Source organism: Cetorhinus maximus, chromosome 3, assembly GCF_964194155.1.
Source record: "Cetorhinus maximus chromosome 3, sCetMax3.hap1.1, whole genome shotgun sequence".
NCBI lineage: Eukaryota > Metazoa > Chordata > Chondrichthyes > Lamniformes > Cetorhinidae > Cetorhinus > Cetorhinus maximus.
The window spans coordinates 22,036,479-22,061,248 of record NC_135881.1 but is presented as its reverse complement, the minus strand read 5'-3'; positions in this window follow the sequence as shown (position 1 = coordinate 22,061,248).

The window sequence follows — 24,770 nt, the reverse complement described above, 5'->3', positions numbered from 1 at the left end:
AATGGGTTAAGCATCGACACCATAATATTAAGCAGCATCATTTTTGATGACATGATACTCAGAAGGTTTATACAACAGGCTTAGATGGAAGGGAGCAATGGGATGCTTTAAGAGTTTCAAAAAAAATGAAGCTAGGAAATACTGTGGACATTTTGAAAAGCTTACTGGATAATTGTATTAGAAAAGGACTGTAATTTGTCTGACAGGAGTTCAATATTTTAAAAACATTCAGAACCGTTATTTTGGGAATTTTTGCACGGTGTTGCTGGAGCAAGGCAATAAATTCAAGCCAATATAGGAAAGGCATGTATTTTTGGATAGTCACCATGGTTTGTGCTTGTAGCCCTTTACTTGTTTGTTCTTCTGGCTCGATGAAGTTTCTCTTACCCTGAGTGACTTGCAGATGGTCAGCATTTAGTTTATCTTGAAACCATTTACAGCCAAGACCTCGTGGTAAGTACACTGTTCCCTGGACACAGACAGTCCTGTGTCTTGCTCCCCTGGAGCCTCTTGGCCACCTCTTTTTTATTCATTCATGGGATGTGGGCTTCCCTGGCTGGGCCAGCATTTATTTCCCATCCCTAGTTGCCCTTGAGAAGGTGAGCTGCCTTCTTCAACCGCTGCAGTCCATGTGGTGTGGGTACACCCACAGTGCTGTTAGGGAGGGAGTTCCAGGATTTTGACCCAGCAACTGTGAAGGAACGGCGATATATTTCCAAGTCAGGATGGTGAGTGACTTTGAGGGGAACTTCCAGGTGATGGTGTTCCCATGTATCTGCTGCCCTTGTCCTTCTAGATGGTAGTGGTCGTTGGTTCGTAAGGTGCTGTGTAAAGAGCCTTGGTGAATTCCTGCAATACATCTTGCAGATGGTACACACTGCTGCTACTGTGCATCGGTGGTGAAGGGAGTGAATGTTTGTGGATGTCGTGCCAATCAAGTGGGCTGCTTTGTCCTGGATGGTGTCAAGCTTCTTGAGTGTTGTCGGAGCTGCACTCATCCAGGCAAGTGGGGAGTATTCCATCACACTCCTGACTTGTGTTTTGTAGATGGTGGACAGGCTTTGGGGAGTCAGGAGGTAGGTTACTTGTCACACTATTCCTAGCCTCTGACCCTGATGTCATGCTTACACCATCAGTAACATCTAATTAACGTCTAACTAATGCCTAATTAACATACCCATTAACCCTCTACAGCATTGTTACGATCCCAGCTGAGGTTACCCCTAGGCAAGCCTGATCCCAGAGTGGACCCAGCTTAATAGATCCTAACTTTTATCTGATTGTTTAGATACGTGAAGAACAGCTACTGAACAGAGTCACAGGAGTCAGCTGATGAACTTTTAAGAAATGAATAAAACATTTATTAAACAAGAAAGGATGAACTATATTACAATACTCCTTCACCCACAACTGTACCTTTACAGATATACACAGATTTGGAAGGATAACGCAAGTTACAAAGGCTATCTTATACTTTAATGTCCACAGTAAGTACACAGTCTACGTATACCTATGGCAACCTGTGGTCAGACACAACACACTCCAAAACTAAGTGACAGATGCCACCTCAACCAGATGCTATGGATCTCTCCTCAACTCCCCCAGATGCTTGTCACATTGTGAGCCAACGGGTCTCATTGCACTCCATCTTTCACACAAGGATTTCCAATCTCCACTCTCCAAGAACTCGCTTTGGAATCTTCTTCCAAACCAACACATTCTCTCAGAGAACTTCTGCAAGGGTTCACCTCCAGGGTTTCAAATTCTCCTTCTGCTGTTCCTCTTCCCTGGGTCGCCACATGCATTCAAGCTGTCTTCTAGGCACTCTATCTCAATGACTCAGCCGCCAACAGTGCCACTGCTTTACATGCCCATAGCAAAGAGATACATGCCTTCAGTTGTATCTTTGGACCTTCTTGCCTCTTACAATTTGTTCTCACTTTAAATCTGCTTTCTGCAGTTTTTGTCTCTTTAATTCTGAAGCTTGGAGCCTTTCTCTCTGCCCCTCACTCTTAACATGGCCTTTTCCAGGTTCCTGTCCTTCCTTTGACTCAACTGTCTGCTTGGGACTTTCCCCTCTTCCACTCCCCTCAATTTTTGGGTTTTTGTTTAGTGTGCGACTGTTCCTTTTCAGGTTGCTTCCCTGGCAGCTATTTTCAAAACCAACTGAACTCCAACAGCTTCCAAAACAAATTGCTGTGTCTAGCTTTTGTATGTATGTGTCTGTGGGAGGGACCTGCCTCTCTGTGCCCCTGTTGCTAGGTAACAGTCCAATTTTTCTACCCTTGTTTGTTTACCTTAGCTTAAGTCGTAAAACTCTCCTTAAAAAAGGTGCCTGCTTTTCTAAAGAGAAACTAAAACTCAATTTGACCTTTTTTTAAATAAAAATCAAACTTAAACATTAAAGCTAAAACTCATTCCTAATACCTATATCACTAATATAACATACTCAAACTATCTATATTTCTTAACAGCATGAACTGAAAATTCCAAAAATTATTTAAATTTTTGATTTTTAAATGAAGGCAGGATAATGACTATTATACCATATAAATTGAATTTTGATAACATTAAAAGCACTCAATATGACCTCTTGCAAAAGTCTTATATCTAAATTTAAGGCTGAAAATCTAGCATTGACATTTTTCCTCCAGTGAAACAGAAGTGATAAATTCACAAATATTTGGCAGTACAATGTTCTGACATTTGTTAGTTGATAAAAATTAACCATAGGATATGAATGCGCTCTACTAAAATTGTTAATCGAGGCTAATACTTGAGCACAGCAATGAGGGATTGCTAGAATTTCGAAAATGCTCCCCTACAATTGAGATGTGGAGCCCAAGTCCCATTTCCTTTTTCCAAAATATTTGTGGATGCAGCAGGCTAATACCCCAAACTCCCTTCTTGACGATGTTTGATTTCCCCTTCTCTGAGGCACATCATCGTTGAAAACCTGATATAAAACTGTACATCTGACTAGTGACGTCTGACTAGTGACCTTCTGTATTTCAAAACTCTATGGGTCTGAGATTGGTTTTGATTTCAACAGTGAGGGTGCAGTTAAGAGGTCCTTTCAATTTCCTCAGCTGGGGATATGGTGCGTTATATACAGAGGCCGCAGAGAGGTAGAGAGCAGGGAAGAAAGCAAGATATTTTGTTTCTCTCCCAAAGCTAGGTTAAAAATGTAAGAAAACAATGAACTTGAAGTAGCTCCTGTTAGCTCGAGGGAAAGGAGAGCTAATATAACTAAGACTTTATTTAAAATAATCACATTTGGAAATACACTAAAGTTGTTTCTCATCAGATAGGAAACAAGGAAACAGGAAATATTCGTCAGCAGCTGTCAAAGTGATCATACCCAAATGAGCAAATCTGAGAAGAGGCCATTCAAGAAATTTTGGTTTTGTCAACAAAAAATGCACACCTTTAGAAAAACAAAATATCTCTTCAGGTATGAGGCCTTTGCAACATTTCTCTATCAAGCCAGGATTTCCCTACTCTTACATCAGCTGCCAAGTTTTTTTTTTCGTTCATGGGATGAGGCCATCGTGAACTAGGCCAGCATTTATTGCCCATCCCTAATTGCCCTTGAGACGGTGGTGGTGAGCTGCCTTCTTCAACCACTGCAGTCCATGTGGTATAGGTACACCCACAGTGCTGTTAGGGAGGGAGTTCCACAATTTTAACCAAGCGACTGTGAAGGAACGGCGATACATTTCCAAGTCAGGATGGTGAGTAGCTTGGAGGGGAACTTCCAGGTGGTGATGTTCCCATGTACCTGCTGCCCTTGTCCTTCTAGATGGTAGTGGTTGTGGGTTTAAAAGGTGTTGTCTAAGGAGGCTTGGTGAGTTCCTGCAGAGCATCATGTAGATGGTACACACTGCTGCCACTGTGTGTGAGTGGTGGAAGGAGCGAATGTTTGTGGAAGGGATGCTAATCAAGTGGGCTGCTTTGTCCTGGATGGTGTCAAGCTTCTATGGTGTTGTTGCAGCTGCATTCATCCAGGCAAGTGGGGAGTAATTCAATCACACTCCTGACTAGTGCCTTGTAGAAGGTGGACAGGCTTTGGTGAGTCAGGAGGTGAGTTAATCGTCACACGATTCCTAGCCTCTGGCCTGCTCTTATAGCCACAGTGTTTATATGGCTAGTCCAGTTCAGTTTCTGGTCAATGATAACCCCCCAGGATGTTGATAGTGGGGGATTCTGCGATGGCAATGCCATTGATTGTCAAGGGGCGGTGGTTAGAATCTCTCCTGTTGGAGATGGTCATTACCTAGCACTTGTGAGGCGCGAATGTTACTTTTCACTTGTCAGCCGAAGCCTGGATATTGCTGCATTTGGACGTGGACTGCTTCAGTATCTGAGGAGGTCGAGATGGATCATCTACTAGGCACTTCTGGCTGAAGATTGTTGCAAATGCTTCAGCCTTATATTTTGTACTGATGTGCTGGGCTCCCCCATCACTGAGGATGGGGATATTTGTGGAGCCTCCTCCTCCAGTGTGTTGTGTAATTGTCCACTGCCATTCACGACTGGATGTGGTAGGACTGCAGATCTTAGATCTGATCCATTGGTTGTGAGTCGCTTAGCTCTGTCTATCACTTGCTGCTTATGCGGTTTGGCATGCAAGTAGTCCTATTTTGTAGCATCACCAGGCTGGAACCTCATTTTTAGGTGTGTTGGTGCTGCTCCTGGCATGCCCTCCTGCACTTTTCATTGAACCAGGGTTGATCCCCTGGCTTGGTGGTAATGGTAGAGTGGAGGATATGCTGGGCCATGAGGTTACAGATTGTGGTTAAGTACAACTCTGCTACTGCTGCACAGTGCCTCATTACCCAGTACTGAGTTGCTGGATCTCTTCAAAACCTACCACAATTAGCACTGTTTTAGTGCCAAGCAACATGATGGAGGATTATCCCCAATGTGAAGACGGGACTTTGTCTCTGCAAAGGACTGTGTGGTGGTCACTCCTCATGGAGGGATACATTTGCAGCAGGCAAACTGGTGAGGCAAAGGTCAAGTATGTTTTTCCCTCTTGTTGGTTCCCTCATCAACTGCCGCAGACCCAATCTAGCAGCTACGTCACTGCACTTTTATGTCTAGATTTTTATTGAATTCAAAGTTCACCATCTGCTGTGGTGGGATTCGAACCTTGGTCCCCAATGCATGGCCCTGGGTTTCTAAATTACCAGTCCAGTGATAATACCACTATTCCACCACCTCCCCTACACCATTACCCCCCTCCCCCACCTCCTCAATATCCAATATACATCCAAGGGAACTGGATATAGAGTGAAAAGAAAACAGATGCATGTCTGTGGGGAAAGAGTGGGAGAGCGAGACTTATTGGTTTGCTCTTTCAAAGAGCCAGCAAAAGCACAATGGGTTAAATGACCTCTTTCTATGGTCTTAATGTTCTATGCAGTTGCAAATGTAAATGACAGGGAAGGAGGTTGAATTCTATTTTGCAATTTTTACTTTTGAAGCTCTTTAGCGTTTCAGTAGGAATCCAATCCCAGTAAAATATAGCACCAATTTCTCCCTGGAGAATCCAAACTGTATGACTTCTATAGGGGTAGATGCCCTCAAAAAGAAAATTACAAAACCAGTTTGCGCATCTTCCTCCCACGATTTCACCATTTATTCTTCCATCCTGATGGCAGTGACTCTTTCTGAGCTACAGTTCCCCAGCCACTGGCTGCTTCCCAAGACCTTGTTCAAGCACAAAATAAATGTAATTCTCATGTGAGCCCAAATATGATTGTCAGCAGACTTTCTGATGAAGAATGCACAGTTTTATTTCTCATATTCTAATATTCCTTTTAAAAAACACACAACTATCAAGTTTATTTTTAGAATAACGTAATGAACTTTGCTTCAATGGCATGATAGAGATATTCTAATCATCCTGTATAAAATTGTTCCTCTACCCTCCCATTTCATTACAATTATTTTTAAATGTCTGTGATTGTTACCATCTTACTGACCAGTGAGAACATTCTTATTCCCAAATAAGGTATTCTCATGCCAATTATAGCATCTTACTCCACCCAGGCTAGGAGCTCAGCTTGGATCAGAGTGAGGGAAGGGGCTGGGGGTGGAGGTGGGTGCGGTGGACTCAGGACCGTCCTAGTCTTTTTAAGACTTGTCATTGTCAAGGAGATGATGTACAGAATTGTGAGTCACTGTATTGGGATTAGTCAATTGTGGAGTCCCTTGGTTACGTGAATGTTAAACAAATAATGGAGCAGTTTCTGAACTAATGGGGAATATCACAAAATTCCACTGAAAGATGTGAACTGGAATTAAGATGGTTGATTCTTAGCGACAATTCATCATATCCCCTCTTCTGTATTTTGTGACTTGTGATTATAAATAAGAACGTAAAGAATCAGAGTAGGAGTAGACCACACGGCCCATTGAGGCTGCTCCACCATTCAATATGATCATGGCTGATCTTGTGCTTCAACTCCATTTTCCCACCTGCTCCCCATATCTCATAATTCCCTGAGAGATCAAACATCTATCTATTCCAGCCTTAAACGTATTCAAAGATGGAGCATCCAGCTTTCTAGGATAGAGAATTCCAAAGATTCACAACCCTTTGAGTGAAGAAATTTCTCCTCATCTCAGTCCTACGTGATCAGCCCCTTATCCTGAGACTGTGTCCTCGTGTTTTAGATTCCCCAACCAATGGAAACAATCCCCCAGCATCGACCCTATCAAGCCCTTTCAGAATTTTGTAGGTTTCAGTGAGATTCTCATTCTTCTGAACTTCAGAGAATATAAGCCCAATTTACCCAGCCTCTCATCATAGGACAACACACTCATCCAAGGAACCAATTTAATGAACCTTTGTTGTACTGCCTCCAATGTAAGTATACCCTTTCTTAAATGTGGAGACCAAAACTTCACACAGTCATCCAGATGCGATCTCACCAAAACCCTATACAAAATGTAGCAAGACTGCTTTATTCTTGTACTCCAATCCCCTTGCAATAAAGGCCAGCATGCCATTTGTCTTCCTAATTGTTTGCTACACCTGCATGCTAACTTTTTGCATTCTTTCAACCAGCACGCACAAGTCTCTTTGAACATTAACACTTACAAGTTTCTCACCTTTTAAAAAATATTGTTCTTTTATTCTTATGACCAAAGTGAATAACTTCACACTTCCCTACATTTTACTCCATCTGCCATCTTGGTGCCCACTCACATAACCTGTCTATATCCCTTTGCAGCCTCTCTGTGTCCTCCCCACAGGTTAGCTTTCCACCTAGTTTGATATCATCAGCAAACTTTGATATATTACTCTCTGTCTCTTCAGCTAAGTCATTTATAAACATTGTAAGTAGCTGTGGTCCCAGCACTAATTCCTACGGCACTCTACTATTCATTGCCTGCCAACTTGAAAAAGTCCCATTTATGCCCACTTTCTGTTTTCCATCCATTAACCAATCCTCTATCCATGCTAATATCTTACACCCAACACCATGAGCCTTTATTTCGCCGATTAACCTTTTGTATGGCAACTAATCGAATGCCTTTTCGAAATCCAGTTATACTACATCTACAGGGTAGCACTGAGTCCCAAATTACAATGGATGATGTTAAGAATGGAACAGTGGTAGTTCTGACCAGCAACATTTCATTGTATATATCTTCCATTAATTAATTAAATATACGTTGCAAAAATTTTAAACAATCTTAGTCTAAATACGCCGTAAAAAACTGTAATACAGTGCTATATCAAAAATAAAGATAAAAGGAAAAGCAAAAAAACTCAAGAAGACAACGTGACAGTTTAATTCTTTCCATTTTCTATTATCATAAGTGAAAAGTGATGAATAATGCCCATTGCTGGTGGATTAATGTTACCCCAATCTCTGATTTACTTTATATAACAGGAATTATGCAGAGAATGTGTGCAGGGAATTATTTTCCATACTGAAATGTGCTACCCAATGAATAACTATAAAACATAGGCATCATTTGTTAGCACAAATCGAAGCATTTTTCTTCACTCATAACCAGTGAAAGTCTCTTGGGCACTAAACAGTTGTGCTTTTGCATGTGCTACATTGCAATTCAACTAACAATAGACATGGTGTAGCTTGCCTTCCTGAAACAGAGCTACAGAAACAAGAAAGGACAATTAGGTATTGAGCTTCTTTAAAGAAGATTGATTTTTTAGCCAAAGAAGAAAAAAAAGATTCCTGTAAAATATCGCCTTAATTATTCGAAAATGTCAAAGGCAAGCACAAATAATTAATCAACACGGTAGATTAATATAGATCTCTATTAAATTTGAACAAAACAAATTGTCTTTTTTCTAGTCAATATTTGAATTGATAACTGTATTTTATACTCATTATAATCTATGTTCTTCAACAATAATGCTGCAAAGGACACCGTTTTCACTAATTAAAAAACAATATTGTAAAGTTAACAATTATACAAAATGAAATCTAAATAATGAAACAGCAACATTGCTGGTGGTGGGGATGATTGAGGTGGTTGGGTGGGGAGGGGGCAAGGGTGCTTCGCTGCCTGCATTTCCTCATAACAGAGGCTTGTATTAAAATCAATATCAAAATTAAATGCCCAGGATATGGAGTTCACTGTCTTGGTTAATTACAAAAATCTGAATCAATAACCTTGCAGAAGTGTTGTTCAATTAATTTTTATCAACTGTGTATACAACAGAATAGCAGCAACCACCTGAGAATGGATTGCACCTGAATAAAGCAACAAACCACAAAATGAAGTGATTTATTTTGCACACAAGAGCCTGCTTTTAGAAACTGCAACCTATTCAGTTTTCTAGATTATTTTTGTACCAACCACCATAGAAAATACCCATGAAATGACTTACAACAAAACAAGAAGGTCTTTATGAGTTGGCCATTGTGATGTAAAAAAATACATTTTATTATTGTTCTGTAAAGGGAAATCTGGTCAAGACAAACTGGCTTAACCCATGGGCTCTTTTGCATCCAATGTAGCAGTCTTTGGCTGCACTTGAAATACTTAGAAATTAAGGTTTCAGTAAGCAATACACATCCACTGCTCATCAATTGGCTACTGAAGCAATGTGGTAACTTCTTCCAGAGTATTGAGTTATGAGCAGGCTCAGAGGCAGCTGAGACTGCTGAGCTAGAGGCAACATCACAGTCCTGTCAAATAATGAAACATGAGCTTACCTGATTTTACAAGTATCAGCAAACAGTGTTCCTGGCTACAGCAGGTTGTAAGGTAATGATAAACCAAACCTACCACTAGAAAAACAATTAGAAAAGGGCCACATGGCTCTAAATGTTTGAGGTGTATGAATGCATCCTTTGAAAAAAAAGTTAAAATGCAACTGGACAGTTATCTTTCCAAAGAAGCCGTAAAAATGTTGGGCCCAACTATTGGAAGCTATACCTTCATCCATCTAGGCTCTAAGAACAACAAAGAACAAAGAACAGTTCAGCACAGGAACAGGCCCTTCGACCCTCCAAGCCTGCACCGATCGTATTGCCCGTCAACTGAAACATTTTGCACTTCCGGGGTCAGTATCCCTCTATTCCCATCCTATTCATGTATTTGTCAAGCTGCCTCTTAAACACCACTATCGTACCTGCTTCCACCACCTCCTCTGGCAGCGAATTCCAGACACTCACTACCCTCTGCGTAAAAAACTTGCCCCACACATCTCCTCTATAGTTTTCTCCTCTCACCTTAAATCTATGTCCCCTAGTAATTGACTCTTCCACCCTGGGAAAAAGCTTCTGACTATCTACTCTGTCCATGCCACTCATAATTTTGGAAACTTCTATCAAGTCGCCCCTCAATCTCCGTCGCTCTAGTGAGAACAATCCGAGTTTCTCCAACCTCTCCTCATAGCTAATAACCTCCAGACCAGGCAGCATCCTGGTAAACCTCCTCTGCACCCTCTCCAACGCCTCCATATCCTTCTGGTAATGTGGCGACCAGAATTGCACACAATATTCCAAGTGTGGCCTAACCAAGGTTCTATACAGCTGCAGCATGACTTCCCAGCTTTTATACTCAATACCCCTGCTAATGAAGGCAAGCATGCCACATGCCTTCCTGACTATCTTATCCACCTGCGTTGCCACTTTCAGTGACCTGTGGACCTGTACACCCAGATCCCTCTGCCCTTCAATGCACTTAAGGGTTCTGCTATTTACTGTATAATTCCTGCCTGTATTAGACCTTCCAAAATGCATTACCTCGCATTTGTCCGGATTAAGCTCCATCTGCCATTTCTCCGCCCAAGTCTCCAACCGATCTATATCCCGTTGTATCCTTTGACAATCCTCTTCACTATCTGCAACTCCTCCAACCTTAGTGTCATCTGCAAACTTACTAATTAGCCCAGTTACGTTTTCCTCCAAATCATTTATGTATACTACAAACAGCAAAGGTCCCAGCACTGATCCCTGCGGAACTCCACTAGTCACAGCTCTCTATTCAGAAAAGCACCCTTCCACTGCTACCCTCTGTCTTCTATGACCAAGCCAATTCTGTATCCATCTTGCCAGCTCACCTCTGATCCCGTGCGACTTTACCTTCTGTACCAGTCTGCCATGAGGGACCTTGTCAAAGGCCTTAATGAAATCCATGTATATAACATCCACTGCCCTTCCATCGTCGATCATCTTTGTCACTTCCTTGAAAAACTCGATCAAGTTAGTGAGACACGACCTCCCCTTCACAAAACCATGCTGCCTCTCACTAATACACCCATTTGCTTCCAAATGGTAGTAAATCCTGTCACGAAGAATCTTCCCCAATAATTTCCCTACCACTGACGTAAGGCTCACCGGCCTGTAATTTCCTGGATTATCCGTTACCCTTCTTAAACAATGGAACAACATTGGCCATTCTCCAGTCCTCTGGGACCTCACCCGTTGCCAGTGAGGATACAAAGATTTCTGTCAAGGCCCTAGCAATCTCCTCCCTTGCCTCCCTCAGTACTCTGGGGTAGATCCCATCTGGCCCTGGGGACTTATCCACCTTAATATTCTTAAAGACGCCTAACACCTCTTTTTTGATCTCAACATGATCCAGGCTATCTACACACTCTTCCCTAGACAAATCGACCGCTAAGTCCTTCTCTTTGGTGAATACTGATGAGAAGTATTCATTTAGTATCTCTCCCATTTCTTCTGGCTCCACACACAGATTCCCACCTCTGTCCCTGAGTGGGCCTACCCTTTCCCTGGCTGCCCTCTTGCTTTTTACATATGTATAAAAGGCCTTGGGATTTTCCTTAATCCTGGTTGCCAGTGACTTTTCATGACCTCTTTTAGCCCGCCTGACTCTTTGTTTAAGTTTCTTCCTACTTTCTTTATATTCTCCACGGGCTTCATCTGTTCCCAGCCTTCTAGCCCTTACGAATGCTTCCCTTTTCTTTTTGACTAATCTCACAATATCCTTCGTTATCCAAGGTTCCTGAAACTTGCCATACTTATACTTCATCCTAGCAGGAACATGCCGGTCCTGAATTCTTATCAACTGATGTTTGAAAGCCCCCCACATGTCAGTTGTTGATTTGTCCTCAAACATCCGCCTCCAGTCTAGATTCCTCAGTTCCTGCCTAATATTGTTATAATTAGCCTTCCCCCAATTAAGCACCTTAACCCGAGGACTCCTGCTATCCTTATCCACCAGTACCTTGAAACTTACTGAATTATGGTCACTTTTCCCAAAATGCTCCCCTACTGAAACTTAGACCACCTGGCTGGGTTCATTCCCTAATACCAAGTCCAGTATTGCCCCTTACCTAGTTGGACTATCTACATATTGTCTCAGGAAGCCCTCCTGGATGCACCTTACAAATTCTGCACCATCCAAACCCCTAGCACTTAGTGATTCTCAGTCAATATAGGGAAAGTTAAAATCACCCACCACAACAACCCTATTGCTTTTACATCTTTCCAAAATCTGCCTACATAACTGTTCCTCAATCTCCCGCCGGCAATTGGGAGGCCTATAGTAAACCCCCAACATTGTGACTGCACCCTTCCTATTCCAGAGCTCTACCCATATTGCCTCGCTGCATAAGCCCACTGAGGTGTCCTCCTGTCATACAGCTGTGATATTCCCCTTAACCAGCAGTACAACTCCCCCACCTCTTCTACATCCCTCTCTATCCTGCCTGAAACATCTAAATCCTGGAACGTTTATCTGCCAATCCTGTCCATCCTTCAACCAAGTCTCTGTAATAGCAATAACATCATAGTCCCAAGTACTAATCCAAGCTCTAAGCTCATCTGCCTTGCCTGTTATACTTCTCGCATTGAAACAAATGCATTTCAGACCCCCAGTCCCACTTTGTTCAGTAATTTCTCCCTGCCTGCCCTTCCTCTTAGTCCTACTGGCCATATTCACTGGTTCCCAGTCATTTATTTCACCTGCTGACCTATTGCTCTGGTTCCCACCCCCTTGCCATACTAGTTTAAACCCTCCCAAGTGACACTAGCAAACCTCGCAGCCAGGATATTGGTGCCCCTCCTGTTTAGATGCAACCCGTCCTTCTTGTACAGGTCCCACCTGCCACGGAAGAGATCCCACTGATCCAGATATCGGAAACCCTCCCTCCTACACCATCTGTTCAGCCACATGTTCAGCTGCACTATCTTCCTATTTCTAGCCTCACTGGCACGTGGCACAGGGCTCTGAGATTTTTCTCTTTCCCTTTCCCTCCTCCTTTAACAACCTTCTTAAAACCTTAAAACTTACCTCTGACCAAGCTTTTACCCACCATGCCAGCTCCCACGTCTTCCCCTTTGGCTCAGTGTTACTCCTGCGAAGCTCCATGGGATGTTTCCCTACGTTAAAAGGTGCTATATAATGGCAAGTTGTTTTGAGATGTTGTTAAATTAAAAATATCATACCACTTGAATAAAGACAAATGTATGATACCTCACTAAATTAGCGTATGAATATTTTAATGCGCTCAACTGAAATAACTTCATCTATTACTTCAATAGAGGTGCTAACTCAAATAAAAGCAAAAAAAACTGCGGATGCTGGAAATCCAAAACAAAAATAAAAATACCTGGAAAAACCCAGCAGGTCTGGCAGATCTGCGGAGAGGAGCACAGTTAACGTTTCAAGTCCGTATGACTCTTCAACAGAGCTAAGTAAAAATAGAAGAGAGGTGAAATATAAGCTGGTTTAAGGGGGGGTGGGACAAGTAGAGCTGGATAGAGGGCCAGTGATAGGTGGAGATAACCAAAAGATGTCAAAGAGAAAAGGACAAAGAGGTGATATTATCTAAGGAATATGCTAATTAAGGGTAGAAAGCAGGACAAGCAAGGTACAGATAGCCCTAGTGGGGGTGGGGTGGGGTGAAGGGAAGGGATCGAAATAGGCTAAAAGGTAGAGATAAAACAATGGATGGAAATGCATTTTAAAATAATGGAAATAGGTGGGAAAAGAAAAATCTATATAAATTATTGGAAAAAAAGAGTTGGGGGGGGGGGGGGGGGTGGGGATGGAAGAGAGAGTTCATGATCTAAAATTGTTGAACTCAATATTCAGTCCGGAAGGCTGTAAAGTGCCTAGTCGGAAGGAGGTGCTGTTCCTCCAGTTTGCATTGAGCTTCACTGGAACAATTCAGAGGCGTTAACTTCTTTGTTTTAAACTCAGTTGGTGAAATTTTTGATTAAAGTTGCGTAAATGTAATCCAGAACAGTATGCTCCTCACAGTTAGTTTTAGCAAAAATAAATAAGCTTGCAATAGCAAGAGAAAGTTGCTGCAGGTTTGTCTGCATACAGCGTTATATTAAATGTGTTTAGTCGCATTAAGTGTGAATTGTTGTTAACCTTGCTGAGTTATAGGAATCCTCAGATTAACAACCATTCAAAAAAAAAACCTGAGGGAGAAGTCCAGCCTTACTTAGCCACACAGTCACAACGTAGAGTGAGTACTTTGGTTACAGTGAGGCCTGGCATTGCGGGAAAGATTTGGAAGTCCCGCCGTGGGAGTAGTAGAGAGAAACAAAACTCAAAACCTTGGGCTCCGTGCTTTTCTTGTATTTTTTAAAGTGAAAGATGTGAGTAAAAAAAGGAAAGACTTGCATTTGTATAGCACTTTTCGTGACTACCAGATGTCTCAAACTGCTTTACAGCCAAAGTACTTTTGAAGTGTAATCACTCTTGTAATGTAGGAAACACAGCTGCCAATTTGCGCACAGCAAACTCCCACAAACAGCAATACAATAATGACCAGATAATCTGCTTTTTGTGATGTTGACTGAGGGATAAATTTTGGCCAGGACACTACGGATAACTCCCGTGCTTTTCTTCACAATAGCGTCGTGGGATCTTTTACATCCACCCCAGCAGGCAGACGGGGTCTCATCCAAAAGACGGCACCTCCAACAGTGCAATGCTTCCTCAGTACTGCACTGGAATGTTGGCCTTGTTTTTTGTGCTCATGTTCTGGGGTGGGACTAAAACCTAAGCTTGTGATTCAAAGGCGAGTGTGCCACCAACTGAGCCACAGTTGACAATATACATTCTCATTCTGCATAATGAGACTAGCTAAATTGGTAACTTTTTACTGCACTTCACATGACCTTTTCCTGCACTACAACTTGTTCAGCTTTACTGCATTACGATGAAATTCAATTACATTGTCCCATTCTGAATGGAACTTTTAATAATCACATTAGGGGCAGGCAAAAACTTGGCTGTGGAAGTGAGATGTAAAAATAACTAATTTAATTGCCATTATCACCCTCCACAAAAAAAGCGCCCTCAAATCTTTTGTTCTTGTTCCTGCTACCCTAGCTCCAAATTCCTCTTCTTCTCTGGACCCTTGAACATGTCATTCTTTCCTAGCTATTGGCCCATCTCTTCCATAACTTCAGTCAAATCTTCCCAGTCAAGTTTTCATTCCCTCACTTCATTGTAATAGCCTTAAATAAAGCCTGAAATGACATCCTTTGTGAATGCAGCCATGGCGCTTTCTTTCTTGTCCTCCTCAGCTATCCTTATCTTCACAGCCACTCTTCCCAGTGCTTATCATCAAGCTGCACAGGACTGCCCTTGCCTGGTTCCACTCCTAGGCATCAGAGCATAACTAGTGCATGTCCAGTTTCATGTCCCACCCATTTACATCATCACTCCTGGAGTCCCTCAAGGACCTAATGCTCTTTCCTGTTTAAAAGTAAACACACTTGCATTAAGAAAGTAGGCAGTGAAATATTAAAATATGTAAAGTACTCACTCTTTGATAATACAAGCTTTTTCTAAACTAATATCACCAATATGCATTATTTGTATATTAATTGTGTTTCATTGGATGCGGGTGGTGGGCATTATCTAGGGATTCACTTAGGTCCCTATAAATAGGAACACACTGGAACTGCAGGTGGAATTTAACAGGTACAGGTTTGTAATGTGCATCCCTGTGAATAAATGCTTGTAAAGAATGTAAAGATTGGCTCCTGTTTTTACTTTCATCATCAGGCTTTCTGGAAAGTAATATTTGCCCATATTATTTAATGCATAATGAATACATGCTGGTCCAGCAGAATGCATAATGTGGGTGATTTATTCAAAACTGCAGAACTATATTCCTATTTGGCTCTGTGTTTGAAATCAAGTGAAAGGAACAAGGAAACAAAAATGGTAACATTAGCAGAGATAATTTTGTGTTAAGCTTTAACATATTTTTGTTTTTTTTTACATACATATTGCTGCAGAGACACATTGCTATTCAATGGCGTTACCATTACTGAATCCCCCGCTATCAACATCCTGGGGTTTACCATTGACCAGAAACTGAACTGGACTAGCCATTTAAATACTGTGGCTACAAGAGCAGGTCAGAGGCTAGGAATTGTGTGACAAGTAACTCACCTCCTAATTCCCCAAAGCCTGTCCACCATCTACAAGGCACAAATCAGGAGTGTGATGGAATGCTCCCCACTTGCCTGGATGAGTGCAGCTCCAGCAATACTCAAGAAGCTTGACACCATCCAGGGCAAAGCAATCCGCTTGATTGGCACCATATCCACCAACATTTACTCCCTCCAACACCAACACACAGTAGCAGCAGTGTGTATCATCTGCAAGATGCACTGCAGGAATTCACCAAGCCTCCTTAGACAGCACCTTCCAAACTCATGACCACTACCATCTAGAAGGACAAGGGCAGCAGATACATGGGAACACTGCCACCTGGAAGTTCCCCTCCAAGTCACTCACCATCCTGACTTGGAAATATATCGCCGTTCCTTCACTGTCGCTGAGTCAAAATCCTGGAACTCCTTTCCTAACAGCACCTTGGGTGTACCTACACCACATGGACTGCAGCGGTTCAAGAAGGTAGCTCACCACCACCTTGTCGAGAGCAACTAGAGATGGGCAATAAATGCTGGCCCAGCCAGCGACGCCAACATAACGTGAATGAATATGTAAAGAAAAGAGAGAAAAAAATGTCCTTGAAAGGGCAAGATGGAGATCCATCCCAATTAGGACAGAGCTCATACCTAAAGATAAGCCTTCATGTTCAACATAATGTGGAAAAGGTAACTTTAAGTTTTAAAAAGTAGCATGTTTATGTAGACAGGAAGACACTGTTCGCGAAGGGGGAACTGTGGACATACCATTTCCTTTCACAAATAGGGTTCTATATCTTGAAATACAATCCGCTTGGGGTAAAAATAAGTTTTTTCGCCATGCTTGTTCAGGCATTTTACTCAATGATTGCACAACTGGAATAACCATTTTGCACCTTTTACATGGGTTAGTATGGGGATTTTGCCCTTTAAACCCAAATAAGAACTACTCCAGACTGTCCAGGACAGCGCAAAAATGGCTACAGGTTTGTCTGGACTGGCAGAAGCTGGCTGGCCTATATCAGCAGCTCCATGCTCGTTTACGAAAACCTTCTGCTGAATAAGTTACGCTGAAGGAGAGCTCTTAATTCTTACTCTGTGTATGTTTTTGCAAATATTTCAGAAACTGGTCCAGGTTCCTCATAACCTCACCTGGACCAACCTTGTGTAATCTTCTCTCAACATGAATGAGCATGAGTTCAACTATCCTCAAGAGGATTTAGTCAGTTTCAGGGCAGAGTACTGGGTGTGCTCAGGGCATAAGTGAGTAGCAGAAGGTTCAGTTAGTTAAGGAGGAACAAGAAGCAACTGATTAGGGGGTGAGGGTACCTCTATCCACAGCTGGCAAAGCCAGGAATCCCATTTCCAGGCCACAACCTTTAAGAGCATTTTTCACAAGTGACTGTTGCATGTGGGAGTAGAGAGGAGAGGTGGGATAGAGGAGGTGTCTATAGCCTTCCAACACAATGGAGATATTTGGCTGGATCTTCACCACCTTGGAGGGTAGCTCAAGTCAGGAAATTTCCAGACTTGGCAGAACTGGCTCAAAATAAGGAGCTCATCACACACAATTTTCACTCTGAGGATGGGATCAATTCAGACGTGCCGATCCCAGAAGCTGTTTAGAGGCGAGTGCCAAGGTGGGCTGGTTTAAAGGCCTGCCTCAGGTCTCTGGGGCATTCTCCCAGTTGTTTATGAAGCTGTTAGTCCCTCTAGCCATCGCCCCTCACACCCCTCACCTGCCACCCACTCCCCATGCCACCTCCATTGCACTTCCATGCTCCCTTCATGCTACTTCTATGCCCCTCATGCCTCTTCCTTGCCCAGTCATCCAGTTTGCACTATGTTCAGGACCAATAAGCCATACAATAATAATAGCAAGTCTTGAAATGCTGAGGGAAAAAAAAACACCCATTCAGAAATCTGCTTTGAAGAAAACTTATGTTCTTACAACCCTATAAAAGTGTCAATCAGACAAAGCCATTAATTGTATATGTAAAAGGAGCTTTCCTTCACTTCACACCTCTTAATCTTGTCCAAATAAACATACATACATGGGCAAAACAGAACAAAGAAAGAATAACTTATTATAACCCTCGTAAAGATGTTAATCAATCAAAGCAAACATTCTACTTCCACCTGTCAAAACAGAGCCCCTGCTGAGTAATCTATTTGAGAATCTTGGAGCTCAGCCAAGCATTCATAATGACACCATCTAGGAACTATACCAACAGAGACAGATGGCCAGGCATCTGTTTCTCCTTACACTGAGGGGGATAGTAGAAATGAGAAGACATTGGACAGAATTGTCCCAGATTTGCACAAAGTACGGTTGCGGACAGGAAAGTTGTTTTACCTACTGGCTGCAATGGTACGATTTTAAACCGTACCATCCCATTCCCGCCTCATTAATTATGCAGCCACAGGATTCACACTATGCTGCTTGTGAGCGGCCTCCAATTTGCCCGCCACACCGTTCCTCACCACTTCCTCACGCAGGGCGCCAGATTTAATCTGCAGCCGCGTGCACCCTTCTCAATGCTTGCAGCCCAGGACCGCTCTGGTTAAGACATGGCCCCAAAAGCCAAGAAGAGTGCAGCCCCCCCGGTTCAGTGACGCATTCCTGGGATGCCCTCTGGATGCCGTGGAGGCCATCGCGATGTCCTCTTCCCCTGCTCTGGCTGCAGGAGGCCCATCAATCTCACCACATAGTCTTGGGAGGCAGTGGCAGAGATGGTCAGTGTCAATGCTGCACACAAGTGGTCGGCCATCCAGTCCAGAAAATGGAAGAGTGATCTAATCTGTGCCGCCAGGGTCAGACAACCATCTTATCCCTCTAAACTTACACACTCACACGCCATCACACATTTACAGGCATCTCACTCACTGCCGGCTCAAGGGGCATCACCACTCACTCTCTCACACACACCCTCACGTCTCCATCTGGCCTCATCTCCTCTGGAGACTGCCTCCTCAGCCCTCACCATCTTGAGGCCACTTGCATAGATCAACATGTGCCCTCCACACACACCCTGGGATACCCCCCTACCCTAGTTCAGCCTTTGCCCTACAGCCTCTTCCTTTGCCTGAGGCAACTTCTCCCCAACCAAGCCCTAGCCCTGCAGACATTGAAAAGCCACCCCCACCTTACGGCTGGTCTGGTAGGTAGAGACCGGCCTGTGAGTGCCCCCCCCAGCCCTTAAAAGTGATGTGGCGCTGCTTGTGAAGCCTGGCGCTGATGACCACAAGTCCTGTCCAAAGCAAGGTAGGCAAACAATCCTCAAAGTCCTGAGCGAAGGGAAGCTTGCCAGGTGCACATCACTTATGTACAGCTGTGAAACACGTCGGTGTGATCCAGCTTTGGGGGATGATTCCAGTGAGCAAGGCTTATAATGAGATGCTAAAGTATTGAAATTAGGTTCCCGATGTGCGGCCCGCCATCAATGGGCGGACTGAACGACCACAAACCGGTTTCACGATGGCGTGAAGCTGATTTTTAGCCTTCTTGCCATACTGACCCACCCTCCCCCCCAACCCGCCCCAACCTGCCATGGCGTCTGACGCCAACGGGGCCAGAAAATTCCAACCATAGTCTCCTCAGAATAGTAAAAAAGACAATGTGGAGCATAAGTACGATTTGAGGGGACCAACGTGTTATTTTTGCCATTTTTGCCATGAAGGCAGATTGCTGGAGATTAAAACCCCAAATGGCAGCATTTTTGAGCATGCATAGTGGAGAGGTATTATAAAATACAAAATAAGAGGTACAATTCTGAAGGGTGTGTAGGAGCAAAGGGACCTGGATGTATACGTGCACTGATCATTGAAGGTGGCATTTTATCCCTCTAAACTCACACACTCACAACGTAGAGAGAGAGCAGTTAATAAAGCGGGCAGTATCCTGGGCTTTATTAATAGGGGCATAGATTACAAGAGCAGGCAGGTTATGCTGAGTTTCTATAAGACACTAGTTAGACCTCAGCTGGTGTATTGTGTACAGTTCTGTGCACCCCACTGTTGGAAGGATGTGGTTGCACTAGAGAGAGTAAAACAGAGGTTTACAAGAATGGTTCCAGGGATGAGAAACTTCAGTTATGAAGATACACTGGAGAGGTTGGGACTGTTCTCCTTGGAGAGGAGAAGGGTAAGAGGAGATTTGATAGAGGTGTTCAAAATTATGAGGGGGCTGGACAGAGTAGATACGGAGAAACTGTTCCCACTCATCAAGGGATCGAGAACGAGAGGGCACAGATTTAAAGCGATTTTCAAAAAAAGCAAACGTGACGTGAGAAAGAACTTTTTCACACAACGATTTTTTTTGAGTCTGGAATGCACTGCCTGGAAGTGTAGTGGAGGCAGGTTCAATAGAGGCATTCAAGAGGGCAATAGATGATTATTTGAATAGAAACCATATGCAAGGTTACGGGGAAAAAGCAGGAGAATGGCACTAAGTCATGATGCTCATTTGGAGGGCCAGTGCACACACGATGGGTCGAATGGCCTCCTTCTGTGCCGGAACAATTCTGAGCGCATGAATGTGTGGTGTCGCACTGCTAGGTGACACTAGTGGCAAACTAGTAGCTTCGAATGTATTTACTACTGGTAAAAATCAAGACCTAGAGGATTTTAAGGATCTTGTATTCATGGGTGAGGTTGCCACATCTTTATCCGGTGCAGCAGGCAAACAAACAAATATTCTAAGAGACCTCAGCTCAATCGCTGATGGTGGTAGGTCTCTCTCAAAGGTATGCTATTTAGGAATACATTGATTAAGGGTATTAATGGAGGTTGCTTAACTCCATGGCATAACTTAATATAAAATGTGGTATAATTTCTGATATTGTAACTGTGGGAATTGTCAAGGTTGCCTGGAACGAAAGGCTTAGTTTATGTAGACATCGTCAAGCCCTGAGCATTGGTGTTGTACAGCAATTTAATCAGTTCAATTTATTTACATTAAAGATCTGTAGAAACCCTGAATGGTCACTGATCCCATTTATCAAAAGCGGAAGGAGTGGAGAATAGCTTTGGACTGGTTCCAGAGAATAAAGCATTCACTTAAGAGACAGAGTAAAGTCTAACTGTGGTGTCGGCCGTGTTAAAAGTCACATGGGGGATCTTTTCTGTAGTTTAAAGTATAAGTTTCTTAAGGAAATATTGTTTAGGCAATGTTGCTTTTAGCTTGTTCATTACAGTAAAAGTCTTAAAGCTTGAAATCTTGTCATCTGATCCTTCTAGTCAGTCACCGGAAATTCAAATATCTTTTTTTAAAAGTTAGCAGTCTCTACAAAGATCATAACAAGATTCTCATGGTCAAGGCAATGATGCCCTTCTTTGCATCTCTCTCTTGAATGCTCAGTCTACAGAGGCAAAGTTAACAAGTCATTGGACAGGATATCTGGCCACACAAAGTAAGAATGCTGCAGACATCTGAAAGACCATTGCTACAATGAGGTCTGCTCAGTCACAGGTCAGATCTATCAAGGCACCTGAAGTACTGTTTATGTACATCGGTGGTGTACTCCTATAATAAATCTGGTGAAGCAATGCACTTCGTGACATCTGTGCTCTGCCAGTGTGCAGAGACACCACGGATGAATTATAAGCATGGCATCAGCATTTGGCCTTGCTCTGTGAGAAACCAATCCTTCACTCACTGGGTCTCATCAAACATTGGTGCAACTGCCATAAAGTGACAGCATTAAAAATGTTTCCTCGGCATCTGGCATTGACCTGCATGATCTACTCAGGCACACAAAGTACACAGGTTATCACAATTGTGTGAAACTGCTGAATGGAGTTTTTTATGCTTTCATGGAATGTGAGTTTCACTGGCAAGGCCAGCATTTGTTGCCCATCCCTAATTGTCCTCAAGAAGTTTAGCTGCCTTTTGAACCACTTCAGTCCATCTGGTGTAGGCAACTACAGTGCTGTATGGAAGAGAATGCCAGGATTTTGAACTAGCCGCAATAAAGAAATGGTGATTTGGTCCAAGGTAGGATGCTCTGTGGCTTGAAGGGGAACTTGCAGATAGTATCGTTCCCATGCTTCTGCTGTCCTTGTCCTTCTAGGTGGTAGAGGCTGTGTGTTTGGAAGGTGCTGTCAAAGGTCTTTACTTATTAGCTATTGTTCATATGCTCATAAATTAGACATATATAAAAATATGTCAAAATAGGACTCTCATTCTGTTTTCTGGTCAGATCCAAGCAATATCCTGCTCTCGCTAAGTTCTGTCCAAAATGTATTACTATTGCAACAGCAATAAGCATTTCAAACTCTGTCCCATACCTGGAAGTGCGCACCAAGCATAAACAAGACAGAGATTTTGCCAACAGTTCCACCTATTATTTCTATTTTGGGGCCTGAAAACAGTACATTTGTGATGCAAAGTGGCAAAAACAGATCTCAAAATCTTTACCCTAAGGAACATTTTCGGAGCACTTGAAAATGGTAATGATTGCTTTATCAATACCACGAATTAAAATTATTACGTGTTAATGCACATTTATGTGGAGGTAACAGGGGTCTCGGGGGAGCCAGGGAGACCACCGCATTGCTTCTTTCAGAAGGCCCACTGTATCTTGTGCTAATCCGGCAACATGCAGGCCAGTGACGGGCCTTCCCTTGGGACCAAGGACCCCGGGGACATAACTCCCACACGCTGACAGGCCGGCAGCCCTTCTGTACTCAGCAGAGTCACCGGTGAGACATTGGCTGTTGCCAGGACTACATCCACCTGAGGCCTCAGGTTGAAGAGAGATCCAGGCGCAGGTGAGTGATGGCGGGAGAGGGGGTCGGCAGCAAGGCCAGAGGGTGACTTTCAGCAAGGACCCCCCCAACTAGTCCTGATACCGGGTCCCTCGATCAGGCATTGAAAGCCTTTGAACGAGGAATACATGCCTCCGACCCAAGGGAGCCCATAAGCAAACACACCAGGGATAGCTCGTCAAGCTTGTTGTGATACACCTTAAAGCAGGTGTAATATGATTGATGTACATCACCAGTTTGGGATTAATACGAGGTACCATATCATGGGGGGAGGTGGTGGCATAGTGGTATTGTCACTGGACTAGTAATCCAAAGACCCAAGACAATGATCTGGGGACCAGGGTTTGAATCCCGCCACTTTAGATGGTGAAATTTGAATTCGATAAAAATCTGGAATTAAAAGTCCAATGCTGACCACAAAACCATTGTTGATTGTCATAAAAACCCATCTAGTTCACTAATATCCTTGAGGAAATCTGCTGTCTTCACCTGGCTACATCTGACTTCAGACCCACAGTAAACTGCCCTCTGAAATGGCTTAGCAAGCCACTCAATTGTATCAAACCCTGAAAGGAATGAAACCTGACATTGACCTAGGCACTGGAAACAAGAATGACAAATACTGTGTCCACCCTGCAAAGTCCTTCTTACTAAGATTTGGGGGCTTCTGCCAAAATCGGGAGAGCTATCCCACAGACTAGTCATTGTCAAACTCACGGAATCATACCTTACAGACAATGATCCAGACATCACCCTCATTATCCCTGGGTATATCCTGTCCCACCAGCAGACGTGGTGGTACAGTGGTATGCAGTCGGGAGGGAGTTGCCCTGGGAGTCCTCAATATTGATTCTGGAACCCATGGCATCAGGTCAAACATGGGCAAGTAAACCTCCTGCTGATTACCATCTACCATCCCTCAGCTGATAAATCAGTACTCCTCCATGTCAAACACCACTTGGAGAAAGCACTGAGGGTGGAAAGGGTGCAGAATGAACTCTGGGGTGGGGACTTCAATGTCCATCACCAACAACAGCTCGGTAGCACCACTATAGACGGAACTGGGCGAGTGCTATGGTCTGTGGCAAGTGGTGAGGGAAGAACATACCTGACCTCATCCTCAACAATCTGACTGCTGCAGTGGCATCTGTCCATGACAGTATCGGTAGGAGTAACCAATGCACAGTCATTGTCGAGTCAAAATCCCGCCTTCACGTTGAGGATACCCTCCTATGTGTTGTGTGCCACTAACACTGCTAAATGGGGTAGATTGCAAACAGATCTAGCAACTCAAGACTGGGCAACCATGAGGCACTGAAGGCCATCAGAAGCAGCAGAATTGTACTCAACCACAATCTGTAACCTCATGGCCTGGCATATCCTTCACTCTACCATTACCACCAAGCCAGGGGATCAACACTGCTTCAATGAAGAGTGCAGGAGGGCATGCCAGGAGCAGCCCAAGGCATACCTAAAACTGAAGTGTCAACCTGGTGAAGCTACAACACAGGACTACTTGCATGCCAAACAGCATAAGCAGCAAATGATAGACAGAGCTAAGTGATTCCACAATCAATGGATCAGATCTAAGTTCTGCAGTCTTACCAAATCCAGTTGTGAATGGTGGTGGACAATTAAACAACTCACTGGAGGAGGATGCTGCAAATATATCCCTATCCTCAATGATGGGGGAGCCAGCACATCAGTGCAAAAGATAAGGCTGAAGCATTTGCTACAATCTTCAGCCAGCAGTATCAAGTGGATGATCCATCTCGACCTCCTCTGGAGGTCTCCAGCATCACAGATGCCAGTCTTCAGCTAATTCAATTCACTCCACATATCATCAAGGAATGGCTGAAGGCACTGGATACTACAAAGGTTATGGGCACTGACAATATTCCGGAAATAGTACTGAAGACCATCTTCCTTCCAGAACTTGCCGCTCCCCTAGCCAAGTTGTTCCAGCACAGCTACAACACTGGCATCCACTCGGCTATCCATCGGTCTACTCTCAATCATCATTAAAGTGATGGAAGAGGTCATCAACAGTGCTATTAAGCAGCACTTGCTTAGCAATAAGCTGCTCACTGATGCTCAGTTTGGGTTCCTCCAGGGCCACTCAGCTCCTGACCT